The 26,098-nt window shown below is 38.5% G+C and overlaps 1 protein-coding gene across 1 annotated transcript in view; it reads left to right on the top strand.

Moving 5' to 3' along the window:
• The window catches only part of kcnt2b (potassium sodium-activated channel subfamily T member 2b), a 92,785-nt gene that overhangs the window by 801 nt on the left and 65,886 nt on the right, over positions 1-26,098 (top strand). The gene's annotated exons all lie outside the window — the stretch shown is intronic.

Raw genomic sequence — 26,098 nt, 5'->3', positions numbered from 1 at the left:
ATATTTAAAATATTTGTTTAATGGCATCTTTTTGTATACTATAAATGAAGGCCAGTATCACCAATACCAACACTGCTATGGATGTCTCTATAAATGTTTTTCTCTCCCTCTCTCCCTCTCTCTCTCTCTCTCTCTCTCTCTCTCTCTCTCTCTCTCTCTCTCAAATTCTGAGGATGAAATGAGAAATTATAGCTGTTTAACGGTAACATTTTACATACCAGTACAATTCTCGTTTCCATTTTTTATTGCACAACAAAAATTACTTGCATAACTAATATTTCGTTCAAACAATTTTAAAAACAAGACAAAATAAACAAATTGCAAGTGATAGCACAAATAAAAAACATTGCAAAGTAAATAAACAGTGCTTTAAGTTTTTCAGGTAGTTGTAACAGTAATATTCAGGTAAGAAAAACTACAGAAACTGAATAAAGTAATAAAATGTAAAGTAACACGCATTGTCTTTATTGTATAAGTAGCCTAAAACATAGATTAATCCTTAATAAAGCTACAAAAGTTATTCAGTCAAGAGCAGTGAGTGATTTTCTCTTTTCTTTGATCAACAGACTGCAGCAGGTATATTAGGCTGCTGTCACTTTAAGATTGCACACCTGACACTCATCCGTTTTTCTATTTAAGGTCATTTAAGATTTCTTAACTTATTTAAAGGATTAGTCCACTTTCAAATAAAATTTTCCTGATAATTTACTCACCCCCATGTCATCCAAGATGTTCATGTCCTTCTTTCTTCAGTCAAAAAGAAATGAAGGTTTTTGATGAAAATATTCCTGGATTATTCTCCTTATAATGGACTTCAATGGAGCCCAAACGATACCAGACGAGGAATAAGGTTCTTATCTAGAGAAACGATCTGTCATTTTCATATGCTTCATATGCTTTATATAGACAAACGTTCACCTTCCAAGTGCTTCCACCAAAACCGCATATCCGTATTCATCAAAAAGCTTACGCTGTTTGTCCTACGCCTTCCCTATTCTACTTACGGAACAAACGCAGCGCCAGATAAATTTTTTCCGTAAGTAGAATAGGGAAGGCGTAGGACATACAGCATAAGCTTTTTGAAGAATACGGAAAGCGGAAGCACTTACAAAGGCGATCATTTGTTTATATAAAGCATATACATTCACTTTTTTTTTCGAAAATGACAGATTGTTTCTCTAGATAAGATTCCTCGTCTGGTATCACTTAAAGCCCTTTGAAGCTGCACCTTCAACCGTTTGGACGCCATTGAAATCCACTATAAGGAGAATAATCCTGGAATGTTTTCATCAGAAACCTTCATTTCTTTTGAACTGAAGAAAGAAAGACATGAACATTTTGGATGACATGGGGGTGAGTAAATTATCAGGAAAATTTTACGAGGATAATCGCCAAAACTGGCATTATTATATAATTTTGTGTGCTTGTCTGTTCAAGCCTGATGAGATGCAAAAGAGAACTTAGTTCAGTACTCGCACGCTGTCTGATTCGGCTTTCGGGAAGTTATTTTTCCTCCTTTGCACAGAAGTAAAAATAAGATGGAAACACCATTACAGCGATATTTTTAACAAACATCCAGACGCCGTCTGCTCTGCTGAGAGAGATGTTTAGATGAATATAAATGTGTGCTGCGTGCTTTTCGAACGTGATTAATACATGAAAATTCTTAGTCATATTTTTAATGGGTTAAACAGAAAATATTAATCACAGAAACAAACATATTATTTTGACAGTCCTAATATATAGATAGGCCTATTTCAATCACTTATCAATCACTCAAGTGTAGCAAATCTAAAGAGTAGTCAACGCTTTCTTAAATGTCAATTTACCTGTAATATCGTGGTATATTGTGAGAGCGACGGCACCTAAATGTTCACATGAGCTAAATATGCCATTTAGCCAGACAGTGGAACATAAAAATCTGCATTGTATGTTTGACACTCCGTTGCTAGGTGAGGAATGAGGACCAAAACACTTTAGTCCTTTAGAAAGATAAGAATGAGTTTTCTCCCTTGCTTCTGGTCTTCCTGAGTGGGCGTTTAAAATGCACTAATTGGCGAGCGCTCATTCGTAAGAGGGTTAAAAGTAGGGGACATGTCTTCATAAATGGTGCAACTACTTCAGGTGATAATTCCTCATTTGAAACAGCCTCCATTTGACAGTTTCAAAGGGATCTCATTACTGAAATCATATCTAATCACTCTCACCTACTGGGGATTGATTATGTTATTTGCCTATCAGAGAGCGTGCGGGGGTGGCAAATGCTGTGGTTTGTCGCTCTCCCCGTGGATGCGTTTTGTAGTACAGCAGCTGATAAAGATAGAGAAGCTTGTTTCCTGTACAGACAACCCACTGAACATTGTCACTGCATAAAGCTTACAATCCAATTCTGTGTGTGTGAAACATTAACCTGCTCAACCTGGCTCCCTGAAGACTCGCATAAGGATGTCTGGCTCCTTCGGCTCTGAATTAAATGGGAAGACCTCGGAAAGGTAAAGGCAAAAAGCAAAGTCCAAGTAGGCAAATCACTTTATGCCAATGTAAAAAGAATATGGGCATTAAAGGAATACACCTTCTGTCATGATTTAGTTTCATCATTATTATTGCAGCATAAAAGAATCATAATAAAAAAAAATAAAAAATCATCTGCTCTTTTCTATCCGTATGTTTTTTTAGGGGCAGTGCCTTCTCAAAACAATTGGATGAGAAAATAATCCATATTACAAAAAAATAAAACAATGCAAAATTACAAAATGTGACATTAAATCACTTGTTTTTCTAAAGTAACACTGATAAATCCCACCTCTTGTTTTCATGTGAATCAGTCTGAATTAACAAAATAATGGTGTTAATGGGAAGACTAATTAAAAAGTAAGTAAACAACTTAAAAAGTAAGTTAGCTGGTTGCCTTAACATTTTGAGTTCATTGAAATTAAAAATTTGAGTTAATACAATGAAGCCGATTGGTTTAATCAACAGAAACTCAAAATATTATGTTATCTGAACCACATTAATTATCTAGGTTGATTTGACAAAAGAAAAAAATGTTATGATAACAAATCATGATTTTTAATTTTTTATTTTTTTACAGTGGACCAGTGTTGACCATGCTTTATCACTAATGAAAATGCTGACTGTTAAAAAGAACATCTGAACATCAGTTCACAAGTATAATATATTGTTTAAATTGTTACTGCCTTGAGTTGTAACCCAATCTCACGGCAATTCGTACGTATTTTACGAGGTGGCTAAATTGTAGAGCGACTGATATATCGATTCACTGATATTTTCCCCAATATTTGAGCATTTTACCATAATCGGATATCGGTTTTGTAATATCGGATTTACCGATAAACGCCACCATCTTGTGGGTGTTTTGAGAATTGTGCGCAAGATCGCCTTTACAGCGTATCTGAAGGGAGACGAGACAATGGTGTGCACATGTAAAGTAGCGTATACATACCTGCTTTGCTGTAATTAGTAAACTTTATTTAACATAACATCCATTAATGCACAAATTAGATGTTACAAAAATGTCTGAAATGTAGCTAGTTAATAGAGACAAGCTCATGGAGTCACGTAAGATAATCTGTCAAATCCTGACCCAATAATGATGTAACTTTGCATGAATTAAATAATACAGCCATGAATGAGCACATGTTGGAAATAAAAGCGCTGAATTTAATTCTCTCTCTGTTGTCTATGTTCATCAGTAGTCTCGTGAAGTCGTCTGCATTTTGCTGTTCACTCAGCGGGTTGATGCTCAGGAACGGCCACCACATGTAACTTTTAACAAGATTCACTTGTTTAAAACACCGTAATTATATAAACATTTACTATATAACCATTAATTCGCTAATAAACATCCAAGTAAATGCAACTCTATTGAAACCAATTATTTATTATCTCCGCGAGCGATCACAGTTTGAGTATAGTTCTGTGTAAATGCAAAGATAAACAGCACTTTATCAGCAGATATTTCAAAATCTAGAATGACAAAAACATTATTAATAATTCTGATATAACATACCAGTTGAGAAATGCAATAAATACAATGTTTTGTTTGTTATAGTCCAATATTCCAGAGAATATTATTCAGTTATTTAACATTATCCAGCGATTAGTTCACTTTCTAATTAAAATTCTGGCAGTGTAGACGCTGCTAAGTGTATTACTGCCCTCCACAGGTCAAAGTTTGAACTAACTGTTATATACCTGCACTAGCATATTGTATATGACAATTTAGTTCAAACTTTTTGACCTGAGGAGGGCAGTAATACACTTAACAGTGTCTACACTGCATGAATTTTAATTTGAAAGTGAACTAATCCTTTAATAGGCTAAAGAGTGAAGAATAATTTGCTGCATAATGTTCTGGAATGTTTTCATCAAAAACCTTAATTTCTTTTCGACTGAAGAAAGAAAGACATGAACATCTTGGATGACATGGGGGTGAGTAAATTATCAGGAAATTTTAATTTCAAAGTTAACTAATCCTTTAAACAGCTTATAAATCTACTAAAGCTGTAGTTTAAAATTAAGTATTACATTTCTGCAAAGTTGATATGACTCCTGTCTTTAATTTTCTCCATTTGAAAACATTAGACATTCTACATTTATTTTGCTTATTGTTAACATTAGTGTTGCTGCTGATGCTTTTTATAAATAAAATTATTTTTGTAATATGAAGATTAAAATTATCAAAATGTATTGGTGTATAAATGAGGTTTCCTATGCAAGGAGGGAGTGACTGTTATAAATAAAATGGTTTGTTCAGTTTAATGGTATTGTAGTCGTGTCAAAAATAGAAGTATAATAGTAAATAAATATCGGTTCTGCATATTGGTTATCGGGCACATAAACACAAAATTTATCGGTATCAGTTCTAAAAAAACAACATTGGTCGATCACTACTAATTTGTACGGATTTGTACGACCTCACTCGTACAAATTTGTACGTTTTTTGCTAAATCGTAGGTATTTTACAAGTTGCCAAATTAGTATGAATTCGTACAAATATCCTACACCTAACCCTGCCCATAAACCTACCCGTCATCAGGGTTTAGACAAATCGTATGAGTTTGTACGAGTGAGGTCGTAGGAATTAGCCACCTCGTAAAATACGTACAAATTGGCCGTGAGATAGCGTTTCTGTAACGAAGCGGGACTGGGGCGGAGATCCATTTGCAAGCTTTTATTACAAAAGTAAGCGTGGTCGTACAGGCAGGGTAAATCAGGAGCAAACAGGTACAGCAGAGGGTTAGGCAGAATCGTAGTCAGGGCACAGGCAGTAGATCGAGGCAGGCGGATATCATTCACAGAACAGTATAACAGGCAAGGGTCAGGACAGGCAGCAACGGGTCAATACACAGGAACAGGCAAGATCAAACACAGGCAGACAGGATACAAGGTACGCTCAGAATTGTCACTAGGAATCAAGACTTCGCGGTGAGGTGGTGTGTGTGAAAGTCCTTTATAGTCCTGGTAATGCGCGGCAGCTGGGTGTGGTGATTAGTGGAGTGATTGGTGGAGTGAGTGCAGGTGAATGGCAGTGAGGATTATGGGTAATGTAGTCCGGGAACTGACAGGAACAGACGGTGATCGTGACAGTTGGAATGGATGTAAAAATGCTTAAAAAAAAACCTAAATTTATGAGATCTATACTTGGTGTTAATAAATAGAACATTAATTACATAGTTAAAGCTGCTGTCCGTAAGATTTGCCTCTTAGTGGCCATCTCTGTTTGAAACCTGCAATTGCAGTGATATGCGGAATTATTATCATTACGTGCGTTGTGCATCAGAACATTATTGTTATACTTTTTTCTCAAATTATTAATGTTAACAACATCAGCATTGTATGACTCTGTGTATTTAGTGTGTGTTAGCGTTACCTGTAAATTTCAATTTCTGTAGCCACTCTGCAGTCCGAAGTCTTTTGCATTTGTCTTCGGGTTCCTCTCCAGTTGTTGCTGGTGATTGTCATTTGGACCTTTCAGGATTACAATCCGCCATCAAAATGATAAGTTTAATTATTGTATAGCTGCTGTGAGAAAAGGCTATAAATGATCCCCTCAGCAGCATACTATATGCATAGTCTAGCAGAGACTCCTATCTTTCTGTTTACAGATGTGACGTAATGACGCAAAGATGGACTGCTGCATACTCGAATTTCCTGTGGAAATCCACCAGTATAATTTTATTATAAAACATTATTACAAGCTTACTGTTGTGAATCGGGCTAAAGTAAGGAAATAGTTTGGAACACTGGCTGATTATGTACAAAAATTGATTTTGGATCATTTTTAACTAAAAAAAGTTACGGACTGCAGCTTTAATGTAAAAGTTCAAAATTACAATTTTTTTGATGTAATGTTTATTTAACCAGGAAAATGTGACACCACATATGTAACTATGAAGATCCAAGAACAGAAATCATCAAAAGAGTAATCATTATTACTTATGTATTATATTTCAAGGTCCTTGTGTGGAAAACAGCTTATGAATCATACTAAATTATGTTTTTTGAAAATGTAAAAATTCAGAAAGTTTTCTGTGAGTATTGTTTAGGGGTAGGTTTAGATTTGGGGATAGAATATGTAGTTTGAAAAAATATGAAAATCATTATATCTATGGAATGTCCCCAGAAAGCATAAAAACCCAATGTGTGTGTGCGCACTTTTTTGTGACATATCAGGACAAAAATTTGTATAATGACATGGGTATGACATAGGTATTACAAGGAGAGGGTGACTTATGATGACATTACCCCATGTCCCCATTTTCAAAAGGCTTATAAATCATACAGAATGAGTTTTTTTGAAAAAGTAAAAATGGGCACAGTTTCCTGTGATGGTTAGGTTTAGGTGTAGGGTTGGTGTAGGGCGATAGAAAATACAGTTTGTACAGTATAAAAACCATTACGCCTATGAAATGTCCCCACAATTCACAAAAACAAACGTGTGTGTGTGTGTGTGTGTCAGAGGCAGTAATTCCTCCTCCCCATGCCATGGTGTTTCTCACTGTGTGCTGTCACTATCATCTCCTTACATGCATAACAAAATACTGTCTGGTTATCTAGATAGACAACACACAGTGGCCTACTGCAATTCAAGGGATTCCCTGTGATCCATGTAATGGTGTCCTGTGGTGGTTGGAGAAACAGTGTTCTTGATGGAGATGGTGATATTATTTTGTCAAATTATCCTCCTATTAAAGGGTTAGTTCATCCAAAAGAACAGTGGCTTGCACAGACCTCCGTGTAGAAATCGTGTTCCTAAATCACGTTCCGGGGGCACATCGATATGACCACTTTCACAGTTAAAGAGGCAAGGGCTCAAGCCATTTTAGGCAATTTAGAAATCCTGGACAGGACGCGTCCTGGGAGAATGGCACATATGGTCACCCTAGGTAAATGGAACGTCAAGCATGTTTGCTTGACGAGCAAGAACCAATCAGGTTCATTTTCGTGAGTAACGCAGCACATGTGAGCTTCCTCGAGAACCAATGAGGTTCATTCTCGTGTTACGCAGCACGTTTGAGCTTCCTCGAGAACCAATGAGGTTCATTCTTGTGTTACGCATCACGTTTGAGCTTCCTCGAGAACCAATGAGGTTCATTCTGGTGTTACGCATCACGTTTGAGCTTCTTCGAGAACCAATGAGGTTCATTCTCGTGTTACACAGCACGTTTGAGCTTCCTCAAGAACCAGTGAGGTTCATTCTCACGTAACTCATCACGTTTGAGCTTCCTCGAGAACCAATGAGGTTCATTCTTGTGTTACGCATCACGTTTGAGCTTCCTCAAGAACCAATGAGGTTCATTCTCGTGTTAAGCATCACGTTTGAGCTTCCTCAAGAACCAATGAGGTTCATTCTTGTGTTAAGCATCACATTTGAGCTTCCTAAAGAACCAATGAGATTCATTCTCGTGTTACGCAGCACGTTTTAGCTTCCTCAAGAACCAGTGAGGTTCATTCTCATGTAACTCATCACGTTTGAGCTTCCTCGAGAACCAATGAGGTTCATTCTTGTGTTAAGCATCACGTTTGAGCTTCCTCAAGAACCAATGAGGTTCATTCTCGTGTTACGCAGCACGTTTGACCTTCCTCAAGAACCAGTGAGGTTCATTCTTGTGTTAAGCATCACGTTTGAGCTTCCTCAAGAACCAATGAGGTTCATTCTCGTGTTACGCAGCACGTTTGACCTTCCTCAAGAACCAGTGAGGTTCATTCTCACGTAACTCATCACGTTTGAGCTTCCTCAAGAACCAATGAGGTTCATTCTTGTGTTACGCATCACGTTTGAGCTTCCTCAAGAACCGATGAGGTTCATTCTTGTGTTACGCAGCACGTTTGAGCTTCCTCAAGAACCGATGAGGTTCATTCTTGTGTGTTACGCAGCACGTTTGAGCTTCCTCAAGAACCGATGAGGTTTATTCTTGTGTTAAGCATTACGTTTGAGCTTCCTCAAGAACCAATGAGGTTCATTCTTGTGTTACGCAGCACGTTTGACCTTCCTCAAGAACCAGTGAGGTTCATTCTCACGTAACTCATCACGTTTGAGCTTCCTCGAGAACCAATGAGGTTTATTCTTGTGTTAAGCATCACGTTTGAGCTTCCTCAAGAACCAATGAGGTTCATTCTCGTGTTAAGCATCACGTTTGAGGTTTAGCAAGAACTAGTGAGGTTCATTCTCGTGTAACGCATCACGTTTGAGCTTCCTCAAGAACCGATGAGGTTTATTCTCGTGTTAAGCATCACGTTTGAGCTTCCTCAAGAACCAATGAGGTTCATTCTCGTGTTAAGCATCACATTTGAGGTTTAGCAAGAACCAGTGAGGTTCATTCTCGTGTTAAGCAGCACGTTTGAGCTTCCCCAAGAACCAATGAGATTCATTCTCGTGTTACGCAGCATGTTTGAGCTTCCTCAAGAACCAATGAGGTTCATTCTCATGTTACGCATCACGTTTGAGCTTCCTCGAGAACCAATGGGGTTCATTCTCACGTAACGCATCACGTTTGAGCTTTCTCAAGAACCATTGAGGTTCATTCTCGTGTTAAGCATCACATTTGAGGTTTAGCAAGAACCAGTGAGGTTCATTCTCGTGTAACGCATCACGTTTGAGCTTCCTCAAGATCCAATGAGGTTCATTCTTGTGTTACGCAGCACGTTTGAGCTTCCTCAAGAACCAATGAGGTTCATTCTCGTGTTACGCAGCACGTTTGAGCTTCCTAAAGAACCAATGAGATTCATTCTCGTGTTACGCAGCACGTTTGAGCTTCCTCAAGAACCAGTGAGGTTCATTCTCATGTAACTCATCACGTTTGAGCTTCCTCGAGAAACAATGAGGTTCATTCTTGTGTTAAGCATCACGTTTGAGCTTCCTCAAGAACCAATGAGGTTCATTCTCGTGTTACGCAGCACGTTTGTGCTTCCTCAAGAACCAGTGAGGTTCATTCTCACGTAACTCATCACGTTTGAGCTTCCTCGAGAACCAATGAGGTTTATTCTTGTGTTAAGCATCACGTTTGAGCTTCCTCAAGAACCAATGAGGTTCATTCTCGTGTTAAGCATCACGTTTGAGGTTTAGCAAGAACTAGTGAGGTTCATTCTCGTGTAACGCATCACGTTTGAGCTTCCTCAAGAACCAATGAGGTTCATTCTCGTGTTAAGCATCACATTTGAGGTTTAGCAAGAACCAGTGAGGTTCATTCTCGTGTTAAGCAGCACGTTTGAGCTTCCCCAAGAACCAATGAGATTCATTCTCGTGTTACGCAGCATGTTTGAGCTTCCTCAAGAACCAATGAGGTTCATTCTCATGTTACGCATCACGTTTGAGCTTCCTCGAGAACCAATGGGGTTCATTCTCACGTAACGCATCACGTTTGAGCTTTCTCAAGAACCATTGAGGTTCATTCTCGTGTTAAGCATCACATTTGAGGTTTAGCAAGAACCAGTGAGGTTCATTCTCGTGTAACGCATCACGTTTGAGCTTCCTCAAGAACCAATGAGGTTCATTCTTGTGTTACGCAGCACGTTTGAGCTTCCTCAAGAACCAATGAGGTTCATTCTCGTGTTACGCAGCACGTTTGAGCTTCCTAAAGAACCAATGAGATTCATTCTCGTGTTACGCAGCACGTTTGAGCTTCCTCAAGAACCAGTGAGGTTCATTCTCATGTAACTCATCACGTTTGAGCTTCCTCGAGAACCAATGAGGTTCATTCTTGTGTTAAGCATCACGTTTGAGCTTCCTCAAGAACCAATGAGGTTCATTCTCGTGTTACGCAGCACGTTTGACCTTCCTCAAGAACCAGTGAGGTTCATTCTCACGTAACTCATCACGTTTGAGCTTCCTCGAGAACCAATGAGGTTCATTCTTGTGTTACGCATCACGTTTGAGCTTCCTCAAGAACCGATGAGGTTCATTCTTGTGTTACGCAGCACGTTTGAGCTTCCTCAAGAACCGATGAGGTTTATTCTCGTGTTACGCAGCACGTTTGACCTTCCTCAAGAACCAGTGAGGTTCATTCTCACGTAACTCATCACGTTTGAGCTTCCTCGAGAACCAATGAGGTTCATTCTTGTGTTACGCATCACGTTTGAGCTTCCTCAAGAACCGATGAGGTTCATTCTTGTGTTACGCAGCACGTTTGAGCTTCCTCAAGAACCGATGAGGTTTATTCTTGTGTTAAGCATCACGTTTGAGCTTCCTCAAGAACCAATGAGGATCATTTTCGTGTTACGCAGCACGTTTGAGCTTCCTCAAGAACCAATGAGGTTTATTCTTGTGTTAAGCATCACGTTTGAGCTTCCTCAAGAACCAATGAGGTTCATTCTCGTGTTAAGCATCACATTTGAGGTTTAGCAAGAACCAGTGAGGTTCATTCTCGTGTAACGCATCACGTTTGAGCTTCCTCAAGAACCGATGAGGTTTATTCTCGTGTTAAGCATCACGTTTGAGCTTCCTCAAGAACCAATGAGGTTCATTCTTGTTACACAGCACATTTGAGCTTCCTCAAGAACCAATGAGATTCATTCTCGTGTTACGCAGCACGTTTGAGCTTCCTCAAGAACCAATGAGGTTCATTCTCATGTTACGCATCACGTTTGAGCTTCCTCGAGAACCAATGGGGTTCATTCTCACGTAACGCATCACGTTTGAGCTTTCTCAAGAACCATTGAGGTTCATTCTCGTGTTAAGCATCACATTTGAGGTTTAGCAAGAACCAGTGAGGTTCATTCTCGTGTAACGCATCACGTTTGAGCTTCCTCAAGAACCAATGAGGTTCATTCTTGTGTTACGCAGCACGTTTGAGCTTCCTCAAGAACCAATGAGGTTCATTCTCGTGTTACGCAGCACATTTGAGCTTCCTCAAGAACCAATGAGGTTCATTCTCGTGTTACGCAGCACATTTGAGCTTCCTCAAGAACCAATGAGGTTCATTCTTGTGTTACACAGCACATTTGAGCTTCCTCAAGAACCAATGAGGTTCATTCTCGTGTTACGCAGCACGTTTGAGCTTCATAAAGAACCAATGAGATTCATTCTCGTGTTACGCATCACGTTTGAGCTTCCTCAAGAACCAATGAGGTTCATTCTTGTTACACAGCACATTTGAGCTTCCTCAAGAACCAATGAGGTTCATTCTCGTGTTACGCAGCACGTTTGAGCTTCCTCAAGAACCAATGAGGTTCATTCTCGTGTAACGCATCACGTTTGAGCTTCCTCAAGAACCAATGAGGTTCATTCTTGTTACACAGCACATTTGAGCTTCCTCAAGAACCAATGAGGTTCATTCTCGTGTTACGCAGCACGTTTGAGCTTCCTCAAGAACCGATGAGGTTTATTCTCGTGTTAAGCATCACGTTTGAGCTTCCTCAAGAACCAATGAGGTTCATTCTTGTTACACAGCACATTTGAGCTTCCTCAAGAACCAATGAGGTTCATTCTCGTGTTACGCAGCACGTTTGAGCTTCCTCAAGAACCAATGAGATTCATTCTCGTGTTACGCAGCACGTTTGAGCTTTCTCAAGAACCAATGAGGTTCATTCTCGTGTTAAGCATCACATTTGAGCTTCCTCAAGAACCAATGAGGTTCATTCTCGTGTTAAGCATCACATTTGAGCTTCCACAAGAACCAATGAGGTTCATTCTCTTGTTAAGCATCACATTTGAGCTTCCTCAAGAACCAATGAGGTTCATTCTCGTGTTAAGCATCACATTTGAGCTTCCACAAGAACCAATGAGGTTCATTCTCGTGTTAAGCATCACATTTGAGCTTCCACAAGAACCAATGAGGTTCATTCTCGTGTTAAGCATCACATTTGAGCTTCCTCAAGAACCAATGAGGTTCATTCTCGTGTTAAGCATCACATTTGAGCTTCCTCAAGAACCAATGAGGTTCATTCTCGTGTTAAGCATCACATTTGAGCTTCCACAAGAACCAATGAGGTTCATTCTCGTGTTAAGCATCACATTTGAGCTTCCTCAAGAACCAATGAGGTTCATTCTCGTGTTAAGCATCACATTTGAGCTTCCTCAAGAACCAATGAGGTTCATTCTCGTGTTAAGCATCACATTTGAGCTTCCTCAAGAACCAATGAGGTTCATTCTCATGTTAAGCATCACATTTGAGCTTCCTCAAGAACCAGTGAGGTTCATTCTCGTGTTAAGCATCACATTTGAGCTTCCTCGACAACCAATGAGGTTCATTCTCATGTTAAGCATCACATTTGAGCTTCCTCAAGAACCAATGAGGTTCATTCTCGTGTTAAGCATCACATTTGAGCTTCCTCAAGAACCAATGAGGTTCATTCTCGTGTTAAGCATCACATTTGAGCTTCCTCAAGAACCAATGAGGTTCATTCTCGTGTTAAGCATCACATTTGAGCTTCCACAAGAACCAATGAGGTTCATTCTCGTGTTAAGCATCACATTTGAGCTTCCTCAAGAACCAATGAGGTTCATTCTCGTGTTAAGCATCACATTTGAGCTTCCTCAAGAACCAATGAGGTTCATTCTCGTGTTAAGCATCACATTTGAGCTTCCTCAAGAACCAATGAGGTTCATTCTCATGTTAAGCATCACATTTGAGCTTCCTCAAGAACCAGTGAGGTTCATTCTCGTGTTAAGCATCACATTTGAGCTTCCTCGACAACCAATGAGGTTCATTCTCATGTTAAGCATCACATTTGAGCTTCCACAAGAACCAATGAGGTTCATTCTCGTGTTAAGCATCACATTTGAGCTTCCTCAAGAACCAATGAGGTTCATTCTCGTGTTAAGCATCACATTTGAGCTTCCACAAGAACCAATGAGGTTCATTCTCGTGTTAAGCATCACATTTGAGCTTCCTCAAGAACCAATGAGGTTCATTCTCGTGTTAAGCATCACATTTGAGCTTCCTCAAGAACCAATGAGGTTCATTCTCATGTTAAGCATCACATTTGAGCTTCCACAAGAAGCAATAGACCTTTTTCACAAGAATCGGAAATCACGTGACGCAGGGTAAAGTTAGTTCCGCTATGCGTCTACGGCTATTACATTGATATGCTCTTTTCTCAAATATCGCTTCTTACCTTTTCTGTTTTCCAAATAGCTTTTGTATAATCTACAAATAAATTATTTTCTACTTGTTTGTAGCTTATACAGCCACTCAGACCGTTGATCGAATTTACCGGAAGATGGATTTATATCACCAGCTGTCATACAGCAAAGGCTATGCAGCTACGCATTCAGCAATTTCCCAGATCGTATTACGTACTACGAACATTTATATAATTTATTAATTAAAAAAATTAACTCCCAATATATACTTTAATGTGGGATATAAAGTCGTGAGATACATAATATTGTCGTGAGTTTAATAGCTACGTTTTAAAAAATATATAGCATGTCTCATATGGCATCACATCCCACATTCAAGCATATGTTATAATTAATCCTGATCGATTAAAATGATTAAACTAAGACATAATTTCCAAAACCACACTGTACACAACTATCAGTCTTTGCATATTGCAATAGTACAACAATGCTGCGCATAATACACACTTTAAGATGATGATGACAGGAAAATGAGTGAGAGATGACCGAAGTGTTTATATCCAGAAATATCATGGTGCGAGCAGTCCTGCTTCACGAATCAGAGGATCAGGCTTGTGTGATAAGGGATCTACCAGTCGATCATTTCCCCAGCACGTCGCTAAAAACACTCTATCCATCTCATTGCATACTATCCACCCTAAATAGTACTGAATATTAATAATGTCACATAGTATGCACGTTTAGACACAGACACTGTCTTTACAGCACATGGAGCACGATAATGCACAGCCGCGCCAAACATACACGAAGAATATAACCAGTTTAACCGCCATCACTTCAAATTATTTATTAAATTTAGCTTTTAATGCGAGCTCTGTAGTCTCACCAATAATTCACAAAGACCGTTCAAACATTTTCAAGACATTTAATTCGTAAAACGACTTTGATTCCCGAACTGGTTCTGATCGAGGCTATCTATCACTGTAACCGGAAAATCTTTTACACTGCGTGGCTCATTCCGGAAGCCAAAAACCCGGAAGTGTGAAAAAGGTCTATGAGGTTCATTCTCGTGTTACGCATCACGTTTGAGCTTCCTCTAGAACCAGAAATTAAATTACCCTAAATTAAATCTATTCATCATATAAAGCTATCAAGTCTCTTTAGAAAAATTGGACTAAACTGCTCAATTCATATGGATTTGTTTTCCGATCCCTTCATGAACTTTTTAAAGCATCAATGAGGTTGTTGCGAAACTGTCTATAGAGGAACGGAAAGCTCTAAGATTTCTTAAATATCTTTATTTGTGTTCTGAAGATGAATGAAAGTCTTACGGATTTGAAACGACATGAGGGGGGAGTAATTAATGAAAGAATTTTCATTTTTTGGGTGAACTAACCCTTTAAAAGTTTAGTTCACATAACTGAAAATTCTGTCATCCTCACCCTCACTGGAGTTGTTTGGAACTCAGCTTTTTTCAAAATTTCTTCTTTATACCACCGATGAGGGAATGTCATACAGTAACTACATTTTAATTTTTGTGTGAATTATTCCAAGTTTCTCTGCAAAATGCATATTTTCTCTTCATCCTTCTAGGTTTCTGTCATTTAGAAATTATAAACCTGGTTTACAGTGAATCATAACAGAATGTTTTTAGAAGTTTGACTAACATTCTGACAAGGTTCTCTTGAAGTTATGAACAAACATTCTTTCAGAAACAATACGTTAGTTCAAAGTTATCTGGTTCTTAATAATGTTCTCAGATCGCTAGTAGCACAAAAACATATATACATCATTCATGGAACATTTTTACATGTTCCCGTAATGTTTGCAAAACGGAATGTTCCCTTAACCTTCACATAACCAAGAAAAACATTTTAAACTGAATGTTTTGAACGTTTAGTGAACTTTCAGGAATAACATTTTCATAACTTGATGGGAGTGTTAGCAAAACTTTCTGAGAACATATTTTTGTTAGCTGGATTAGCACTGGAAATTCCATTTTTAAACAGCTCAGTTAACATTTGATCTTGACATAAATTAGAGTGAAGTGCTTCTGAGAATCTTGAATGAACCTCCATTCTAAAAGCATTTGTTTACATCACAGGACCGAAGTCAGTATACATTGACACTTCGTTTACCATGATTGTGCCATACTGACATCTGTGTGAACGAACAGCTTGAACGAAGCGAAGCAAAATCAGCACAGCATCCCATTGGCTGTCTGACATAAAATGGAGTGTTTTTACTATGTCAGGCTGCATTTACTTTTCTGAAAGTGACAGAAGGTACAGAGACTTAAGGGAGAAGCAAGTAGCTATTTGAGGAAAATACCTGACAAACGTGGTGTCAGAGGGACTTGATTAGGTTTGAGCAGAAGACACTAAGTTCTGCGGAATGAAGGCCCAGCGCCGATTAAATGTGACAGACAGGTTAATTCAGCAGCCAACTCAGCCAAAGCTTGTCCCACATGTCTCACACCTCTCACTTCTATTAATCTCCTACGCAAGTCTCTAGTGCACAAACACACACAAGTAAACACACGTATGCCTACGCATAAACATGCAACAACACTCTGTCAGCCACTTATGTCCTCTTGATTCTTGCTAAACACACTTGTGTTTTGAACTTTTGTTTATAAATGTTTCCCCCTGCTGCGTACTCTTTGTTCAGATTACTTGAGTACCTCTTTGCATATCCCATAAGCAACCCCTTTACCTTCCGAAAAACTCACACCCCCAATAATGGAGGCTCAAGAGCTGTCATCTGAGCTGTGGCTGTACCAGAATTTGCATCTGCAATTTCCACTAAGCATATCAGTTAAATAAAAAGCGTGTTGGTTTGAAAAAAAAAAAAAAAAGACAAATATTTCATCTCAAAAGATAAATAGGACTGTGGCTCTAATGACTTTTATGGATTCCCAGCTGTAATTAACATAATACTTGACTAAAAGCACATTTGTTCTGTTAATGGCAGCATGTGAGTTGCCATGATTTTCTTGAGCTCAGAATGTGTTTCTGGGCAGCAGATGCAAGAACTGGGCCTTCCAGACAGCCTCGTCTGCTCCAGCTGGAACGTTGTGGGAAACCAGCATTATTGACAGTATCTTGATATCTAATTACCTTTATATTTTATTTAATGGTGTCATATTTATTATTGTTTTTTAATCATTTCATTGTTTGTCTTGGGTCCACATAATGCTAATCAATCGAAACACTATTCACAGCCCATTTCATTTCATTGCTACTCATTTGGTGAGGAACATTTAACGTCAGCGTTAAGCCACCCACAGGATATTACCGTGGCTTTGGAAGGTCTCTGAAAATGGAAAATTGCAGAAATATGAAAAGCACCAAATTAGAAACTTCAATAAATGTCATTTAAAAAACTCACTGTGATAGCAAATGTTAGACTGCACACCCCCACACTGGGGGCGTTTTTAGGGTCAGTGAATATTCGAAGCTTAGCCAAGATATCTGTGGACATGAATGGGACTATTGTTTGATGATATATTGGAATATGATACTGTACATTGTAAAGTCTTTAAAATGAATTTTGAAACCTTAAACCAGCAAGGAGACATTTTAATATTTCAATATGTAGACTGCATTTTTCATTCATGATACACGTTTCTGGCAGGAAGATTCTTCCATAAAGTTGGATAAGGTTGAAGGTGATACATTTTTTCAGGATTCTTTGATGAATAGAAATGTCAAAATAACATAACAATACATGTTAATTTAATATATTAAAATAATACACACACTTGCCATCTTTAACAACATGCGTGATGTCATCGAAAAGGTGGAACTAGTGACTGACTTTCGGAAACAATAGTGTAAAAAAAAAGAAACTACCGAAGCGACATGTTAGCTTAATTCTAATTCCAGAACGGGTTGCTGAAGCACCTCCGCTTTTGTTCGCCAGCATTTACCTTTTTTCACTCAGTCATTATAGTACCTCGAGGAAACATCATCAGAGGTGTAAAGTACTTGAGTAAATGTAATAAGTTACTGTATTTAAGTATCTTGGCTACTTTACGTGAATGTAAGTGCATTAGCAGGTAGTTGCTGATCGCAGGTGTTTGATTTATTAGATGAGGAAATGACTGCAGCTGGTGATGAGGCTCAAACTAGCATATACAGTAGACTTTGACTATTTAATTTTACTTAACATTGTTTTATTTATCCACTATACTGACAAGACCGTTTTGACGGATATTGGTATTTTCTTATGGCCACTTGAGCTTAAAGGGATAGTTCACCCAAAAATGAAAATTTGATGTTTATCTGCTTACCCTCAGGATATTCAAGATGTAAGGGACTTTGTTTCTTCAGTAGAACATAAAAGATGATTTTTAACTCCAACCGTTGCAGTCTGTCAGTCGCATAATGCTTGTCAATGGTCACACCATCTATAAGAGTAAAAAAAAAACATGCACAGACAAATCCAAATTAAACCCTGCGGCTCGTGACGACACATTGATGTCCTAAGACAAGAAATAATTGGATTGTGCGAGAAACCAAATAGTATTTATATCATTTTTTACATCTAAAACACCACTACTACTAATATTACTAATACAGGTCTTTTTAGTTGATAAATTAAAATTGTGAGGTAATGCAGTGCTGTTTCACTTGGTCTCACGTTACACTATCATACTAAGCTGCATTTGAGTGGTAAAGTTGTAATGTTATTCTATGTATTAGTTGTTGGCTGTATGAGACTAAGCTAGATCAACATTAAAATATCATACTGAAGATATTCTAACATTTCATCGTGTTGATGAAATGTTGATCTTGTCTAATAACGTGCAAGAGTCTCTGTCAAGTCAAAGCTCTCACCATCTCGGAAAGGCAACACTGATATTGATCCTCATTTTATTTCTCCTTTTGTCCCAAAGTTTGCTTGCCATGGTCCATAATGTTCGAACGAAAAAAAACAGTGTTTCGCTAGACGTCCGCGTCTGTTGCCAAGGCTACTATGTAGTAAGAGGAAACCAGGGAAAACGCAGATATTACGTCACTGACAGGCGACAAGTGACAAGGGAGGGACGGGGACTATTTTAAAATTGTGAATTTCTCTGACTTTACAATTTCTTGGAAACATTTAATGTAAGTACACAGCTGAATGAAATATATAACTGTGCAAGTGGTTTTTGGATATTTTAATATAAAAATCTTACATATTGTATATGGTTCATATAATATATAACTGAAGCTATTGGTTGTGAAATCAAGCATATCTTGTTCTTACTGTAATTTAGTTAGCTTATGTACTAGCATAGTGTATTAGCCTGCTAGCTTAGCTTAAATTATATTAGGTATGTTTTTTGTTTTTTTTTTGCTTCCAATATAGTTCCCAATTACATGTTTCAAATTAAAGATGTTTGTGTGTACTTAGCATGACAATTAATTTATTACAATTATATATGATATTATAATTTATTAAAATTAATATTAAATTACTTTGACAGAACATTGTATGTTGTAACAAACCTTGTACTTTAAAAAAAAAAAATCCAGTTTGTTTTATTATGCAATACATAGGCATTCATTTTATATTTCAAGCATGTTTGTGTGCTTAATGTAATAAATATCATTCAATAGTGAAATTATTATATAATTAGTCAAGACATGATAACAACTTCTGATCATGCATTGCTGATTCCTGGGGGGTGGACTCGATTTCTCATGACACCAGCATAAGCCTGACTACAGCCAGTGTATTGAGTGAATTTGGTCACGCTATAGCACTAATATTGGAAAAGTAGCTTGTTACAGGAAAAGCAGCATTACGAAAACTGAAAGTGGAATTAATGTCACGCTACTAAAAATATAGCAGCATTTACTCACTCTAGCGATCTAAACAATAATATTCTTTACTAGGCTGTTCTTTTTTTGTATGCACCTTGCCTTGATCAGACAGTGTTGAGTACATAATGGGAGGCCCAAATTAAACCGTCTCACCAGTCTATTAAACCAAGAGCATTTCTGTCTCTGACAATAACCCATGACTCAGAAATATTACATGACAAGCTGTAGCATTTCAGAACTGGTGTGGGTTGATGCTACGGTTCTCACGGTGAAAGGAGCAGTCTGGCCTTTTGCTTTGAACTGGACTTAAAGTAAAGCTTCAGGCATTTAGATTAAGAGAGAACATGAATGACACTCTTTATCTTTGATTTACTCTGAAGTCAAGCCCCTGCAGAAACACTATCCAATCACATACAAAATGATAAAATCAACATCTCTGGCCTCAGAGGAATGTTACCTAGCACAGAAATACACACACACACACACTCCATCCATCATGCTCAGTTACACACCCTTTTTGCCGAATGTTCTTCACTAGCGACGCCATTCGTCTAAACCGGTAGACTGGGACTGCAGTGGCCCACAGCTCAGCGCTGGCGCTCGGTATTACCATACAAATAACAGCCTTCAGTCTTACAGGCCAAATCTTTTATTGACTTTGCCGCTGTGTCTCCCACTTCACAGTCTTCCCCTGCAGCCCCATTATTCCTCTTTAAGCTCCATGTCTCGCATCGACCTTGATAAACTAGCTTATACAGCTCAGAGGGGGAAATCTCTGGATTAGTTCAACAAGTCACTTGTTGTGTACACTTTAAATGAAACCGATATTGACTTGAAACCGAAATGGTAAGGGTTCAGTGGAATGACCCAAAACATATATCATGGTATGGGTAATTTTATATGTGTCACAGTAGTGGCATACAGTATATGAGTTATTTTTGCAGGGAATCTCAAGAGGAAAAAAATATATAAAAATGACAATATAATATTGTTTAACTACTTTACAAATGAAATGTATTTAATGACATTTAAAAATAAAATCTTAACCAAAAAAATGTATTAATGAATCTCTTATATTTCTTATATAGACCATACAGAATTAAGGTTTATATAAGTGTCACCTTATATTAAACCAGGAGCTATTCGTTAGTATAGACTTTAGTCAGGTTAGACGCCATATTGAATTTAACATAAATGAAAACAAGGCTGTAAGGGATAGACTTACAGTTTTTACAATGGCACGCAGTGTATAAAGGTCTTTGATCACGTCATTTTCACAGCTCACAACTTTTATAACTGTTTCATGGAGTTTTTGTCTACTGATTTTTATTTTGAGAATAAACTGCACAATCAACATGTTGTTAAACAGCATTACAATCTACAAACCGATTCCAAAAAAGTTGGGACACTGTACAAATTGTGAATAAAAACAGAATGCAATGATGTGGAAGTTTCAAATTTCAATATTTTATTCAGAATACAACATAGATGACATATCAAATGTTTAAACTGAGAAAATGTATCATTTTAAGGGAAAAATAAGTTTATTTAAAATTTCATGGCATCAACACATTTAAAAAAAGTTGGGACAAGGCACTGTGTGGCATCCCCTCTTCTTTTTATAACAGCCTGCAAATGTCTGGGGACTGAGGAGACAAGTTGCTCAAGATTAGGAATAGGAATGTTGTCCCATTCTTGTCTAATACAGGCTTCTAGTTGCTCAACTGTCTTAGGTCTTCTTTGTCGCATCTTCCTCTTTATGATGCGCCAAATGTTTTCTATGGGTGAAAGATCTGGACTGCATGCTGGCCATTTCAGTACCCGGATCCTTCTTCTACACAGCCATGATGTTGTAATTGATGCAGTATGTGGTCTGGCATTGTCATGTTGGAAAATGCAAGGTCTTCCCTGAAAGAGATGACGTCTGGATGGGAGCATATGTTGTTCTAGAACAGTGTTTCTCAACCCTGGTCCTGGAGGACCCCCAACACTGCAGGTTTTGTCTTTCTCCCCAATTAAACACACCTGATCCAACTCATCAGCCAATTAGAAGAAACTCCACTACCTGAAATGAGTGTGTCAGACAGAGGAGACTTTCAAAATGTGCAATGTTGGGGGGTCCTCCAGGACAGGGTTGAGAAACACTGTTCTAGAACTTGGATCTACCTTTCAGCATTGATGGTGCCTTTCCAGATGTGTAAGCTGCCCATGCCACACGCACTCATGCAACCCCATACCATCAGAGATGCAGGCTTCTGAACTGAGCGCTGATAACAACTTGGGTTGTCCTTGTCCTCTTTAGTCCGGATGACATGGCGTCCCAGTTTTCCAAAAAGAACTTCAAATTTTGATTCGTCTGACCACAGAACAGTTTTCCACTTTGCCACAGTCCAATTTAAATGAGCCTTGGCCCAGAGGAAACACCTGCGCTTCTGGATCATGTTTAGATACGGCTTCTTATTTGACCTATAGAGTTTTAGCCGGCAGCGACGAATGGTACGGTGGATTGTGTTCACCGACAATGTTTTATGGAAGTATTCCTGAGCCCATGTTGTGATTTCTATTACAGTAGCATTCCTGTATGTGATGCAGTGCCGTCTAAGGGCCTGAAGATCGCGGGGCATCCAGTATGGTTTTCCGGCCTTGACCCTTACGCACAGAGATTGTTCCAGATTCTCTGAATCTTTGGATGATATTATGCACTGTAGATGATGATAACTTCAAACTCTTTGCAATTTTTCTCTGAGAAACTCCTTTCTGATATTGCTCCACTATTTTTTGCCGCAGCATTGGGGGAATTGGTGATCCTCTGCCCATCTTGACTTCTGAGAGACACTGCCACTCTGAGAGGCTCTTTTTATACCCAATAATGTTACCAATTGACCTAATAAGTTGCAAACTGGTCCTCCAGCTGTTCCTTATATGTACATTTAACTTTTCCGGCCTCGTATTGCTACCTGTCCCAACTTTTTTGGAATGTGTAGCTCTCATGAAATCCAAAATGAGCCAATATTTGGCATGACATTTCAAAATGTCTCACTTTCAACATTTGATATATTTTATTCACGATAGAATATAGATAACATAAGTTTATGAGATTTGTAAATTATTACATTCCTTTTTTATTCACAATTTGTACAGTGTCCCAACTTTTTTGGAATTGGGTTTGTATCTCTCACATCCTTGCTTTCATTCTGTCAAAAATTAAACATGCTCTACTTTGACTAAGGTCTATTGGGGCACAGGATCCCATTAAGTGAAAAAGGGTTCCCTTATTGTGTAGGGGGGTCTGGGAAAGAAAAAGTGTACCAACATGTTCAATTCTGGTTACATTGGGAGGAGTGTTTTTACATTTTCTTGAGTACTGTGATGTATAAGTATGGGCTTCAAAGGATGTCACTGGTTAAATGCAACCTAAACATAATTTTACAAGCTATTGTTATCATTAACCGTATCATTAACCCAGCAAATGGACAGAAACATAAACAGCTAAACAGAACATTAGCGGGATTCTCTCTCTGTAGTGTATTTGCAAACGTTGGCCTATAAAATATCTATGCAAACATTGCATTTGACTTGTGTTTTGAAAATGCTTTCCTAACATAATGGAAAATCAGATATCAAACACAACGGGCACAACGGGATATCCAAGAACAACCCATTCCACTAAATTAAATTTTTACCAAGATAATTCAACAGTTTGGTGTTTCCCAAAACCATAGTTCTAACTAATTTGTAAACAAACATCTGGAAATAAAAGGAAACCAACAGAGAACAAAAATATTGAAGTCCTCAGATACCATATTCACTAGTTACAGCAATAATCTGACATTAATATAATCTCAAATCGAATAATTAGCAGAAGTTATTACTCCACCACATGTGTGGTGTCTTTAACTACTCATCTTTATCCTGACTTGCCATATCCTGCTTACTGTTTTCACATTCCTATTTCTTTATCCATTTCCCTTTTAATAATGTAATGGCCACTAACAGGCACATGGAAATACTCTATCGACTACACCATAAATGGACACATTTTGACCATCACACAATATATACCATCATCCCATCTTATCCTGCCGACCTGTATATGCTTTGGTCAAACCGTGTCTTTAATTTGAAGTTAATCAGAGTGTGGGTTTAATTAAATTGGACTATAATAAACCTTGGAGCCTCAAGCTTGTGAGAGTGATAGCTGTGGACCTGCCAATTGAAACCAAACTTCCCATCCCTAACTTTACTTTTACAAAGGCGAAATTTAATTAATAATACAAGGCAGAGCCAACTCTCCTGGGTCCTCTGGGAATAAATTAAGATCCTGAAAATGAGGCTAAAGGGTCCGTGTGCTGACAGTGTATGGTAATACCTGTCAGGGAATACCCTTGCTAGCCTTGGCGCAAGCTAAACAGATCCTCCCATGATGCATGTCTGTGCATTTGTAGGATTATGTATCTCTGCTGCCATGGTATTGCCAACACACAACTCATGATTGGATCTCCCCTGCTCCCAAATCACGTTAGTGTAATATGCCGCCAGAATTTCATTTAGCCCTTTGCAACCTCAGAGACACTGCATTGGCTTTAAAGAACAATACACTTATCATATTTCATCAATTTTCCATTTGTAAATTGCTTTTAGTGGCAGTTCATGTCATGCCATGTCATGTAATAGACTGACATTTATTTTCATTTGATGAAATGCCAAATATATGTCTGTATGAAATTTACAGGGCTACAGAGCAGGCAGAAGGGATGGCGACGGCAAGTAGTGACTCTTGCTAATACTAACAAAGCTCTGGGCGGTACTGCGACTCTGGAGTAACATAATGGAAGACAGCACTCTAAATGGGCTAATGGACATTAAAAGTAGGGGCTAGACCAGGGGCACGTCTCTTCAAATTACACTAGCATTTTACACCTCTACATCCATATTAACCTGCCACTTAGGGTCATTCACACTTAATTTTATTACAGTAAGGCCGAATATGTGTGCTATATTAATGAAGACATCTGATGAGGGATTTAAAAGCAGCACTGGCACATAAGTAGAAACATGAGTAAAGGATCATGGGAGATAGAAGGTGATGAGTGTTATAATCAAGTCTACTCATAACAGTTGGGGGAAAACTAGAGTAAAAGGCTATTTAGTGCATTTACTTATTGTCAAAGGCTCTTGCATATGGCGGGTAAATGATGGCAGTCATTTTATTTGTTGGCTGGAACATATATGCAACGGCAGTGGGAGACTAACGCAAACATTCCCATCAGTTATTCCACAGAGTGGCCACTTTTTATGCAATTTTTAAAAAATGCTGGAGAAGCAGGGACACTCATAGACAAAAGATTGAATGAAAACAGCAAATGGCACTTTCTTCCCTCATGGTCCTGCTCACTTTGATGACATCCCTAATGGCTCACTTAATGTGGACTGGTCTCATATCCTTCAATTGTCCATGTCCATGAAGTACAGAAGACTCTACAGCAGTGTTCCTTAAATTCGACCATGGAGGGCCACTGCCATGCAAAGCTTAGCTCAAATCCTAATCAAACTTGCTTTCCTGTAAGATTCTAGTAAATCTGAAGACATGTGGCTGTTTCTCAATTTCAAGAACACAAAAGAACAGACTTACGTTCTTATGGAGACCGATCTTGCAAGGCTATCTTGAAAGAACGAACTCGGACAAACGTGAGGTCACAGAAGGCATCTTTGTGAGAAGATGAGAAGAGCTGCACTCTTGTTGCTCAACTGACCATCCCAGCTTATTATAAATAGTAGTCAATGCACAAAAAATGCCGTCACATATTTGCGATCTTGCAGTGGGAAACTCTTAAGTATGAATAAGTTAAAAGCTTACAGGCTTCCGTACATTGTCCACCCGCAGCGTCCTCTGGGATTTCTAAAGGTCAGATTCTCTCAAGTCTGCATTTGATGCATCCTCGATATCAAGTACACATCCGGGTACTTTCACGCATCCTCTGTACTTCCGTTCTTTAGTATTGGAATTGAACTTCGACGGCTGATGATGACGTAGTCCGAGAACACAAGGACGCAAGATCGCTTATAATAACGCTTATTGAGAAATGACCATTGATTAGCTTGCACACTTCTCTTTGATTAGGGTTGGAGCTAAACCCGTGCAGTGGCCTTCCTGGGCCAGATCTGAGGAACCCTATTGGATGGTGTCCCATTTTTCGCTAAAAGATTCAAAGAGGTGTTCACAAGTTCATATGTGGACTTAGTGTGAACTAATTCATGACATCACCAAGGGGAGGACCACAAGGGACCAGGGTAGAGTTGTAGTACTCAAGACAAGACTCTGTCTCAATTTCCTCTTGAGTCTGAGTCAAAGACTATATTTGCATGGTCTTAATCTCGTCATTAATTTGGGAACATTTGGACCAAGTTCATTATCGAGTGCTACAATATTGCAGATGCTTTTGGTTCTGTGCCTACTTGTGCACTTATGCTGACATGAAACCAGACTTTATTTACCCTAGTGGAAAGCATATTTACATGGTCTGAATCTTTCAGACCCTCTTTGGGTCTCTGTCTTGTCCCTATTCTGGTCTTGGTCTTAACTTGGACTCGACCCTATTCTGGTCTTGGTCATGACTCAGACTCAACCTACTTAAGGCAAGAACACACCAAGCCGACGCCGATTCAAAACGTCGAATCGGCCAAAAAAAGCAGACGAGGACCAACTTCAGACGAAGGTGCGGAACACACTGAGAAAACT

The sequence above is a fragment of the Chanodichthys erythropterus genome, chromosome 3 (assembly GCF_024489055.1).
Source record: "Chanodichthys erythropterus isolate Z2021 chromosome 3, ASM2448905v1, whole genome shotgun sequence".
NCBI lineage: Eukaryota > Metazoa > Chordata > Actinopteri > Cypriniformes > Xenocyprididae > Chanodichthys > Chanodichthys erythropterus.
The sequence above is the reverse complement of the archived record's forward strand: the minus strand, read 5'-3'. Positions and strand labels throughout refer to the sequence as shown.